Raw genomic sequence first — 10,968 nt, 5'->3', positions numbered from 1 at the left:
GAAAGAAAGAAAGAAAGAAAGAAAGAAAGAAAGAAAGAAAGAAAGAAAAGAAAAGAAAAGAAAGAAAAGAAAGAAAAGAAAGAAAAGAAAGAAAAGAAAGAAAAGAAAGAAAAGAAAGAAAAGAAAGAAAAGAAAGAAAGAAAGAAAGAAAGAAAGAAAGAAAGAAAGAAAGAAAGAAAATGCTGTCTTTTCCCCAATGTGTATTTCTGCCTTCTTTATCAAAATTCAGGTGTCCAACATGTCTGGGTCTTTGATTCAGTTGCACTCATCAACATGTCTATTTTTATGCCATATCATACTGTTTTTATTACTATTGCTCTGTAATACAGTGTAAGGCTGAGGAATGGTGATACCTCCAGTAGTTCATTCAGAATTGTTTTAGATATCATGGAGTTTTTGTTCTTTCCATATGAAGCTGAAATTGTTCTTTCAAGTTCTATGAAGAATTGTTTTAGAATTTTAATGAAGATTGCATTGAATTTATAGATGGCTTTGGTAGGATGGCCAGTTTTACTATGTTAATCCTACCAATCCATCAGCATAGGAGATAATTCCATCGTCTGATATTTTCTTCAGTTTCATTCACTTTCTTGATTAAAATTATCCCCTGATTTTTCCTCACATTTTTTATTAGATATTTTCTTCATTTACATTTCAAATGCTATTCCAAAAATCTCCTATACCCTCCCTCTGCCCTGCTCCCCTACCCACTCACTCCCACTTCTTGGCCCTGGTATTCCCCTGTACTGAGGCATATAAAGTTTGCTAGACCAAGGGGCCTCTCTTCCCAGTAATGGCTGACTAGGCCATTGTACTGGCTAATTTTGTGTCAACTTGACACAGGCTGGAGTTATCACAGAGAAAGGAGCTTCAGTTGGGGAGATGCCTCCATGAGATCCAGCTGTAAGGCATTTTGTCAATTAGTGATCAAGGGGGAAAGGCCCCTTGTGGGTGGGACCATCCCTGGGCTGGTAGTCTTGAGTTCTATAAGAGAGCAGGCTGAGCAAGCCAGGGGAGGCAAGCCAGTAAAGAACATCCCTCCATGGCCTCTGCATCAGCTCCTGCTTTCTTACCTGCTTGAGTTCCAGTCCTGACTTCCTTGGTGATGAACAGCATTATGGAAGTGTAAGCTGAATAAACCCTTTCCTCCCCAACTTGCTTCTTGGTCATGATGTTTGTGCAGGAATAGAAACCCTGACTAAGACAGCCATCTTCTGCTACATATGCAGCTAGAGACATGAGCTCTGGGGGTACTGATTAGTTCATATTGTTGTTCCACCTATAGAGTTGCAGACCCTTTCAGCTCTTGGGTACTTTCTCTAGCTCCTATATTGGGGGCCCTGTGTTCCATCCTATAGATGACTGTGAGCATCCACTTATGTATTTGCCAGGCACTGGCAAAGCCTCACAGGAGAAGGCTATTGTAAAAAAAGGATTATTGTCTACCTGATTTCTTTCTCAGTCTGTCATTTGTATATAAGAAGGTTACTGATTTTTGTGTTTTTATCAACTGTAGTAGTTTCCTGATGGAAATTTTAGAGTCACTTATGTACACAATTACATCATCTGCAAAGAAAGATGCCGCAACATCTTCCCTTCCTATTTTTATTTCTTTGATCTTTCAGCTGTCCTATTGCTCTAACTAAGACTTAAAATACTACGTTGAATAAATATGGAGAAAGTGGGCAGCCTTGTCTTGTTCCTGATTTTAGTGGAAATGCTTTAGTTTCTCTCCCTTTAAGTTGATGTTGGCTACTGGCTTGCTGTAAACTGACTATTATGCTTAGGTATCCCTAATCTCTCCAGGACTTTTATCATAAAGGAGTGTTAGATTTTGTCAAAGATTTTTTTCTGCGTCTAATGATGCTTCAGTCTGTTTATATGGTGTATTACATTATTGACTTATGTCTGTGAACCATCCCTGTATCTCTGGGGTGAAACCTACTTGATTATGGTAGATTATCTTTTTTTACATCTTCCTGGATTTGGTTTGCATGGATTTTATTGAGGACTATTGCATATATGTTTATAAGGGAAACTAGCCTGTAATTCTCTTACTTTTTGAGACCTTATGTGGTTTGGGTATCAGGATAATTTGTGGTGTTGAAAAAAGAACTGGGCAATGCTTCTTCTGTTTCTACTACTGTGTGGAATAACTTGAAGAGTATTGGCATTAATTCTTTGAAAGTCTCGTAGAATTCTGCACTAAAACCACCTTTCCCTGGGCTGTTTGGGGGGGGGGACTTTTCACTACTGTTTCTATTTCTCTGGGGGTTATAGATCTGTTTAAGTTGCTTATCAGATCTTGATATAACTTCCTTAGATGGTATATATCAAGAAAATTATCCATTTCTTTTAGATTTTCCAATTTGATGTAGCATAGTTTTTTTTTTTAAGTATATCCTTATGATTCTCTGGACTTGCTTGGTATCTGTTGTTATGTCCCGCTTTTGTCTCTAATTTTGTTAATTTCTACCTTCTCCATCAGTCTTTTAACTAATTTGGCTAAGAATTTGTCAATACTAGTGATTTTTCTCAAAGAACTTTGTTTCACTGATTCTTTAGATTTTCTTGCTTGTTTGTTTATATGTTTCTATTTTCTTGATTTCATCTCAGAATTTAATTATTTCCTCCCATATACTTTTCAGCCATTATTTCTTCTTTTTACTCTGGGGCTTTCAGGTATGCTGTTATATTACTAATGTGCGATCTCTCCAATTTTTTATACAGGCACTTAGTGCTATGAACTTTCTTCATCGTGTCCCATAAGTTTGGATATGTTTTATTTCCATTTTTATTCAGTTCTAGAATATCTTTAATTTATTTGTTAATCTTTACTTTGACCAATTTTTATTCAGTAGAGAGTTGTTCAGTTTCTATGACTTTGTAGACTTTATACTGTCTCTATTGTTGTTAAAGTCCAGCTTTAATCCATGGTGGTCTGATAAGATACAGGATATTATTTCAATTATTTTCGTGTATCTGTTGAGACTTGCTTTGTGTCTGAGAATGTGGTCAACTTTGGAGAAGGTTCCATGAGGTTCTGGGAAGAAGGTAAACACTTTTGTTTGTGTGTTTGGGTGAAATGTTCTATAAATGTCTGTTCAGTATATTTGGTTTAAAGACATCCTTTAGCTCCAGTATCTTTTAGTTTAGCTTTTGTCTCCATGACCTGTCTATTGGTGAAAGTGGGATATTAAAGTCACACACTATCACTGTTTGAGGGTCAATATGTGATTTCAGCTGTAGTTCTCTTTCTTTTATGAACTTGGATGCCATTGTGTTTGATGCATAGATATTTAGAATCAGAATGTCCTATTGGTAGATTTTTTGATAAGTATATAGTGCCCTTCCCTATCTCTTCTGATTAGTTACTCATTAAATGGTTCTGTTTTGTTTATTTGTTTATTTGTTTTGGCAGATATTAAAATGGCTAAACAGGATTGTTTCTTGGGTCCATTTTCTTGGAATATCTTTTGCCATTCTTTTGTTCTGAGGTGATGTCTGTCCTTGATATTAAGGTATGTTTCTTGCATGCACCAAAAGGATGGATCCTGTTTTCCTATCCTATTTGTTATTCTGTGTCTTTTTATTGGGGAATTGAGACCATTGATGTTGAGAGTTATCAATGAGCAGCACTTACTGATTCCCATTATTTTGTTGTTCTGTTGTTGAGATTTTTTTTGTCTTTTGATTTTCTGATCTGAGATTGTTTATTTCTTATGTTTTCTTGAGTGTAGTTTATCTCTTCAAGTTGAAGTTTTTCTTTTAGTGCCTTCTGTGGTACTGCATTTGTAATAGATATTGCTTAACTTTGGTTTTATCATATAATGTCCATCTTCTCCAAATATGTTGACTTAAAATTTTGCTGGGTATAGTAATCTAGGATGGCATCTGTGTTGAAGAGTCAAATGTTATTCAAATAGGCCTGCCTTTATATGTTACATGGTATTTTCCCTTGCAGCTTTTAATATTCTTTTTTTATTTTCTACAATTAGTGTTTTGATCAGTAAGCATCAAAAGGAATTTCATTTCTGGTCTAGTCTCTGGTGTTCTGCAGTATTCTTGTATTTTGATAACCTTCTTTAGGTTAGAGAAATTTTCTTCTATGATTTTGTTGAATATGTTTTCTGTGCCTTTGACCTGGGTTTCTTCTCCTCCCTCTATTCCTATTATTCATAGATTTGGTCTTTTCATGGTTTCCCAGATTTTCTGGACGTTTTGTGCATGTAACATTTTTTTAAAACTAGATATTCATTTCTCTATTTTGCCTCCAAAGTCTGAGATTCTCTCTTTTATCTCTTGTTCTCTATTGGTGAGGTTTGCCTCCAAGACTTCTGTTTGAGTCCCTAAATTTTTCAATTCAAATTTCAATTTCAATGTTCACTCAAATTTGTGTTTTCTTTAGTGATTCCATTTCCACTTTCATACCTTTAGCAGTTTTCTTCATTTTACTTCACTGTTTGTGATTTCAAAGATTCCATTGATAGACTTATTTGAATACTCTTTAAGGTCCTTGAACATATACATATTTTGAATTCCTTGTCTTGTGCTTCAATTATATTGCACTTCTCAGAGCCTACATAGTGTTAACATACTGTCCTGGCTGTTGATTGGGTTTTTACTCTAGCATCTACACATTTGCATTGAGGATGATGGTCATTCTAGGTATTGATATCTGCTCTTGTCCTTGTTGGGTAGATCTCCCATTCCTTGGTTTCTGTTGCCTTCTCTGAATCTTAGGAGCATGCAGTAGTTATAGCTTGCCTGGTAGATAGTACTTCTGGGTCCATACCAGATGTGGGCACTGAGGGTCTTAAGTAAAATGTGTTCTAGGTTTTAGAAGCTGATTTGCAGAAATAGAAATGAGATAGAAGGGCAAGGAGGAGTATGTGCTGCTGATAGGATCCATAGGAGGAAGAAAAGCTTCATCTGCCAAGAGAATCTGGAGTTCATAGGGAATGGAAGCAGAAAGGGAAGATGGACCCCTGCAGGTGGTCTGGGGCTCAGCATGAGAGTGGGTAATCAGATTCCCTGGCTGGCACAGTCATTGGTGGGAGGGGTGTGATAAGGAAGGGAGGCTGTAGGAGAAGATCTGCTTAGTCCCCTACAGTGGGGCAGAAAGGAGGGAGAGGTACAAAGTTGGGGGTAAAACTGGGGAAGTGGAATTGGAGGATGAGAAAGAGAGTGAAAATCACCTACCTGATCTCCTGGCTGACACTTCCTGACAACACCACTACCTTTTCCTACATTGTCTCCTGACCAACCAACCACCAGTTGCTTTGATGCTCATTGATTGTGTTATTGAAGGGTAGACATGAACATGGGGATATTTGAATAAACATGAAAGTAGCTGTACTGGCTTATCTGTACTTCCCTCTGAACTGTCAGTGAGTCAAAGTGTACCCAATCTCATGACCCACCCACAAAAGAAAAAGTGTGATTTTTTTAATTTAACTTTATCCCAACAACAGTATGCTATATTAGGATTCATATAGCATTTTCAAATAAAATTTGTTCTTACTGATTCTCCCCATCCTCCTTCTCCCTTCACCCTGCACACACCTTTCTGCCTCCATGTTTCATGTGCCCTCCCCTAACCTTTCTTAACACCTCTTTTTTCCCTCTCTTGTCTTCTTTCCATAGCCTAAATTCACACCCCACACCCCTTATATCCATACATGTAAATACAATAAGCTATGATCCTCATGATAAAAAACATGTTGTTTGTGGAAAGATATGATTTTGAACTATACTTTTAAAGTCTTTTCACTTGCTTTTTCTTGTTTGTTTGTTTGTCTGTTTGTTTGTTTTCCTCTGTTAATTTTAATCAATCTTATGGCAAATTTCAGAAGATTCTAAGAGGTTCTGTAGTTGCCACATTATGTATGCTTCTAAAACTATTCTTTCAGTGGTTATTTCTATAGCTTGCTACTGCATGTGTATTTGTTTAAGATTTAATTATTTATTATGTATTCAGCATTCTGCCTGTATATATGCCTGTGGGCCAGAAGAGGTCACCAGATCTCATTATAGATGATTATGAGCTACTATACAGTTACTGAGAATTGAACTCAAGACCTCTAGCAGAGCAGCCTGTTCTCTTAACCTCTGAGCTATCTCTCCAGCCCATGTATTTATATTTTTATTTGAATGACATTATACTCGTTTGTAAGTCATTGCCATTAAAACCAACAATAAATATAATCCTTCTGAAAGTTTATATCTTCTAAAAAGCTAATTTAAAAAGATAAAGGCAAAGAGTTGGGAGTTGAGGAGATAATTCAATAAGAATTATGAATGCCTGCAAACACCAGGACCAGAGTTCAAACCCAGGAACTCATGGTAAAAGAAAAAAATAGCTGGGGATGATGACATCATGCTTGTGATCCCAATACTGGGAAGGTAGAGACAGGGCTAATGAGACAGCTTAGCCTACTTGGCTAGTTTCAGGCCAGTAACTGACAGTATCTCAAAACAGCAAAACAAAAAAAGGTAGAGAAAGCCTGGGAAGTCATATCAGAGATACAGGAGGTAAGCTTACAGAATATAGAATATATATTACAGGATATATGTATATATATATAGATATACACACACACACACATATTTACTGCAGGGGAGATCGAATTCAAGTCTAGGCAATCAAACCAGATGCAGGACAAAATGGTGCTTGAACACTGAGCAAAGGAGCCATCTCTCATCTTAGGGTCTTGGTGCCTGATATACAGGTTTAATGCTATACCTTGGGTCAGATTTGATGAACTGTACCAGAATGAGGATCCTGAATGAATGTGTCAGCAACATCCTTGAAGCCCTTTATCTCAATGAGCAATGAGGTGGTACCACAGGGTCATAATAGCTTAGCAAACATCAGCAGCTACAATATGGTTTATCCTTTTGGGGGATTTTTAGTATGTTTATTGGGTTGTTTTTCCCAAAAACTTCTCATTCAGGAAAAGATTTCCTGTAGGCTTTCACATTCTCCTCTTGAGAATCACTTATCAAGAAGATTCACCCAGGACTCAGTACATGGTACTCCAGTGTGCCAAGGCACAGAGAAGCACCCAGAACTCAAGGAATACTATATTTAGTGATTCATGCCTGCAAGTACTTTTCTATGAGTCTGATTCAGGCCATGAGAATGTGTTTGTCTTGCTTCAAAGAGACTGGTGACCTTTTCTAATATAGTCTTACTTCACTTCTGCATTTTTCTTCACTATTTATCTTTAAGCCATGTAACAACAAACTTTACCAATAGCCACAGAGCATTGCCCCACAAGCCCCACTAAGTCTGTGAGGTTGGTGATATACCTCATTGTTTGAACTGAAATAAACTGAGGAATGGGTAGAAAAAGGGGGAGTTTTAGCCTGCTCCAGACTTCTAGACACCAGGTTCAAAACTTTGCTTCTCCAGTTTCTGGGCCTTCTGGTTCCTAAGCTGGTTACTGAGCTGTATGACCTCAGAAACAACATGCAGCTTCTCTGTGTGTCAGTCTTCTTGACGCACAGGTATGATGTTAGCATCTCACAGGCACTCCGAGAGGCACTGAGCTGGAGCATGCTGAGCACATCTCCAATTTTCTTATATAGTCAGTGATGCTAACAAGCCTGTCATGCCAGTCACTTCTCTATGGAAGCTGGAACAATCACTACCGGGTACAACTGTACTGCAGGAAGCTTAGGGACCAGACTCTGAAAGCCCCATGGCTTCTCTAGAATCCCTGGTACCCATAGACCCTTTCTCCCCCACATCCTGAAGCTTGCAGTCTCCTCTTCCTGGGTCAACTGTAGAAAGCTCCTGATCATTCTGGTCTGAAAAATATCTCCCAGGTAGAGTGATGGGAGTCACAGCCCTTATTTCCCCATCTCCAAACTGTACAAATTCTCAAAAGAGAATGGCAGCCTCCTCCTCCTCCTCCTCCTCCTCCTCCTCCCAGACTGCTGATCCATGTGAGCTGACTCTGGCTTTCACCTTAAGATGCTCCCTCCCCAGTGCACAAGCAACCATGGGATGCACCTACCTTTCCTATGAACACACAAACACAACACAACACACACAGAGACATATACACGTCCGTACAGACATGTGCACACATATGTGAATATATACTACATACATATATGCATACTTACACATATGTATGCATATGCATATATGCACATATATGAAACTTACACACATATATATACACATATGCATATATACATGCATGTACATATTGCACACACACACACACCTCCAAGCTTAGCTCTTTAGCAATCTTTCTTCATAGACTTGAAGAACTGGGCATAGTCCATTCAGGAACACCCACATTCCTGCCCACTTACTACCCATGTAGCTTCACAGAAAGGACTTGCTTTTCCTGAGCTTTTTCTAGCCTATGAGATCACTCCCACACCTACTTGAAGGTTTGAACAGCTTTGTAAGCTAACGGTATGCATGGCATATGATACATTTTCTCAGTTTGCTTGGGCTATCCCAATAAAACACTGAGGGCTGGGTATCTTCCACAATGGACATTTATATCCCATGATCTTAGAGACTGAAAGCAGAGGGGCAAAGGGCTAGAAGAGTTGGCATTCTGTGAAGGCTCCAGGTCTGCTTTGAAGATGGCTGCCTTCTTGCTACGTCCTCATGTGACCTTTCCCCTGTGTGTACCTTGTTTCTCTTCCTCACTATGGAAATGAGCTCACTAATCCTTGTGGGATAGGCCCAATTCTGAGGTTCCTAGAATAATACCCTGTAATCTTATTTGAACTTCTAAACCCAGGATGCAAAGCTATGGAAGAAATCATCCAGTTGAGTACGGTGGGTTGAATGAAAGTTGCTCATCTGCTTTCCAGGGGCTGTGTTTGCTTCACCAGATTCTACTTCAGTCAGCTCAGACCGTAAGCCAGTTAAAGACCAGTTTTCCTCAGAAGTCAAATCAATACTTCTCCAGATAGCTTTTACAATGGGAGAAGCTACTAACGCAGAATTTAAAATTCATAATTAGATCTAGGTATCTATTAAAAAATCAAGGACAGAGGCTCTGATTTGCTGCTCCATGTTCACGCTGTCATGGTGAGGTAAGGGATGCAAACCTTGTATTATGGACACTAGCATTATCTTTGATAAATGAGAATGAGTGGATTTCTTTATTTTAAGTGGTGCTTCTCAGAAACATCAGTGATCTGCGAGGTTAGCATACATACCCAGGTAATGATGCATCTCCCAGGGGTATTGCTTCAGGGAAATATAAAGAATAATTATGGAGAACCAAATTCAAGCATTTGTTCCATGCAGCCATAGCGTACCCAGGAAGCAGACCACAGCACTAGCCTTCACAAAAGAAATCCACCAGAAAGAATGGTTCTGTTCAGTGTTCATGGAACTGTGAGACCCGTGGTGAGAAATATGGCCACCAGAAGTGGGAATCATTCACAAACTTACACTAAAGCAAGATATGAATGACCTTTGTCCTGGAGCTATTCGCCCTAATATAGAGCTGATATTTGTGCTGCTGCTTAAAGAACATGGCCAATTCTGTCTCAGTGGTTTGTCCAGGAAGCTCCATACAGAGCAGATATGCTGCACACTCCTATTCAGCTAGGAATAAAAAAAAATAGTCTTATGGAATGGCAGGGCTAGAAGAAGCCTCAGTCTTCATGTCTTACAGGATAGGGATGGGGTCTAATGGTCCCAAGTAAGTTGGCAAGCTGGCACTGACTGGGCACGTCGGTCTTGTCCAGGGAAGACACTCAAGTGATGTCCATGCTGAAGCTGGTTTTGGCTTCTTCCTGTGCGTTGTTTACCTAGAATCTCAGCCATGGCTCCATTATTATTGCTCCCTTCCATTTGGTTCACCATTACACAAGACCACTAAAATGTCATTAAAATCATCATTTAAATTATGACAAATTCTTTAAAACACACTCAACTGGGGCTAGGAGTGTAGCTCAGTTAGTCGAGAGCTTATCTAACATGCACAAAACACTAGGTTTGACCCTCACGCTGTACAAACAGTGTGTGGTGGCTCATGCTTTAACATCCTAGCACTCAGGAGGTAGAGACAGGGGACCAGGAGTTCAAGGACATCCTCAGTTACACAATAAATGAGGGTCTAGTTTAGAACACATGAGAACTTGTTTTGAAAATAAGTAAACCCAAGCCAATAGTTTACTGATGTGTTAGAGTCATGTCCTGGATACAATTCACTCTAGGAAGATGAGGCAGAGGGTTGCTGAGAGTCAAGGGTAGCCTGGGCTGCACAGTGAAATTTTGTCTCAAAAAAGGGCATAGTTTAAAAAAAAACCTATAGATATGTAAGAATCAAAAAAAAAAAAAAGAATCAAATACATCTATCACTTTTCCTGTCAATAGATGATGCAGGGGAAAATTTCAAACAGAAAAGGAAGTAAAAACAGACAAAATAAAAAGGGCCCTTTTGTGACTCTTCTCTTTCTTTTTTTTTAAGTAAAATGACAAATTCTGGGGTAAAAAATAGTTTTCTAAAAGGATTTGAAGAGAAAACTGGCAAGAGAGAGAATGTCAGATGACGCTGAAAGAGTGACAGCCACAGTGACAGATACCATAACTGCACGAGTGTGGGTGGGTTAGATCAGACACTGGCCTTTCACAGACACCTAACAGCTCCTGAATCACTACAGTTAAAAGCAGCCTTGGAGGTCCCTGTGCAGATGCCTGCCACTCTGAGAACATACTCTTGAGGCCATCTGCTACCAAACATGGAGCACCATGCTGCAGGTGGTACCCCCAGTGCCTCAGAGACTCATGTCACTCCGCCATTTCATGCCATCATATTGTGTCTTTGTGGTCTTTGCTAACACATATCCATGTTACAAGCTGGGTCTAGAAAAGAAAAGCTTTACATCTTTGCCTCACCAGAGATGGCATGCCAGTGGTTAAACACAGCCCAGAATGAGAGTCAGTGAGTGTTGATGGGAAGCTACCTCAGCCAGAAA

The sequence above is a fragment of the Mus caroli genome, chromosome 13 (genome assembly GCF_900094665.2).
Source record: "Mus caroli chromosome 13, CAROLI_EIJ_v1.1, whole genome shotgun sequence".
NCBI classification, from domain to species: Eukaryota; Metazoa; Chordata; class Mammalia; order Rodentia; family Muridae; genus Mus; species Mus caroli.
This window is presented reverse-complemented; position numbering follows the sequence as displayed.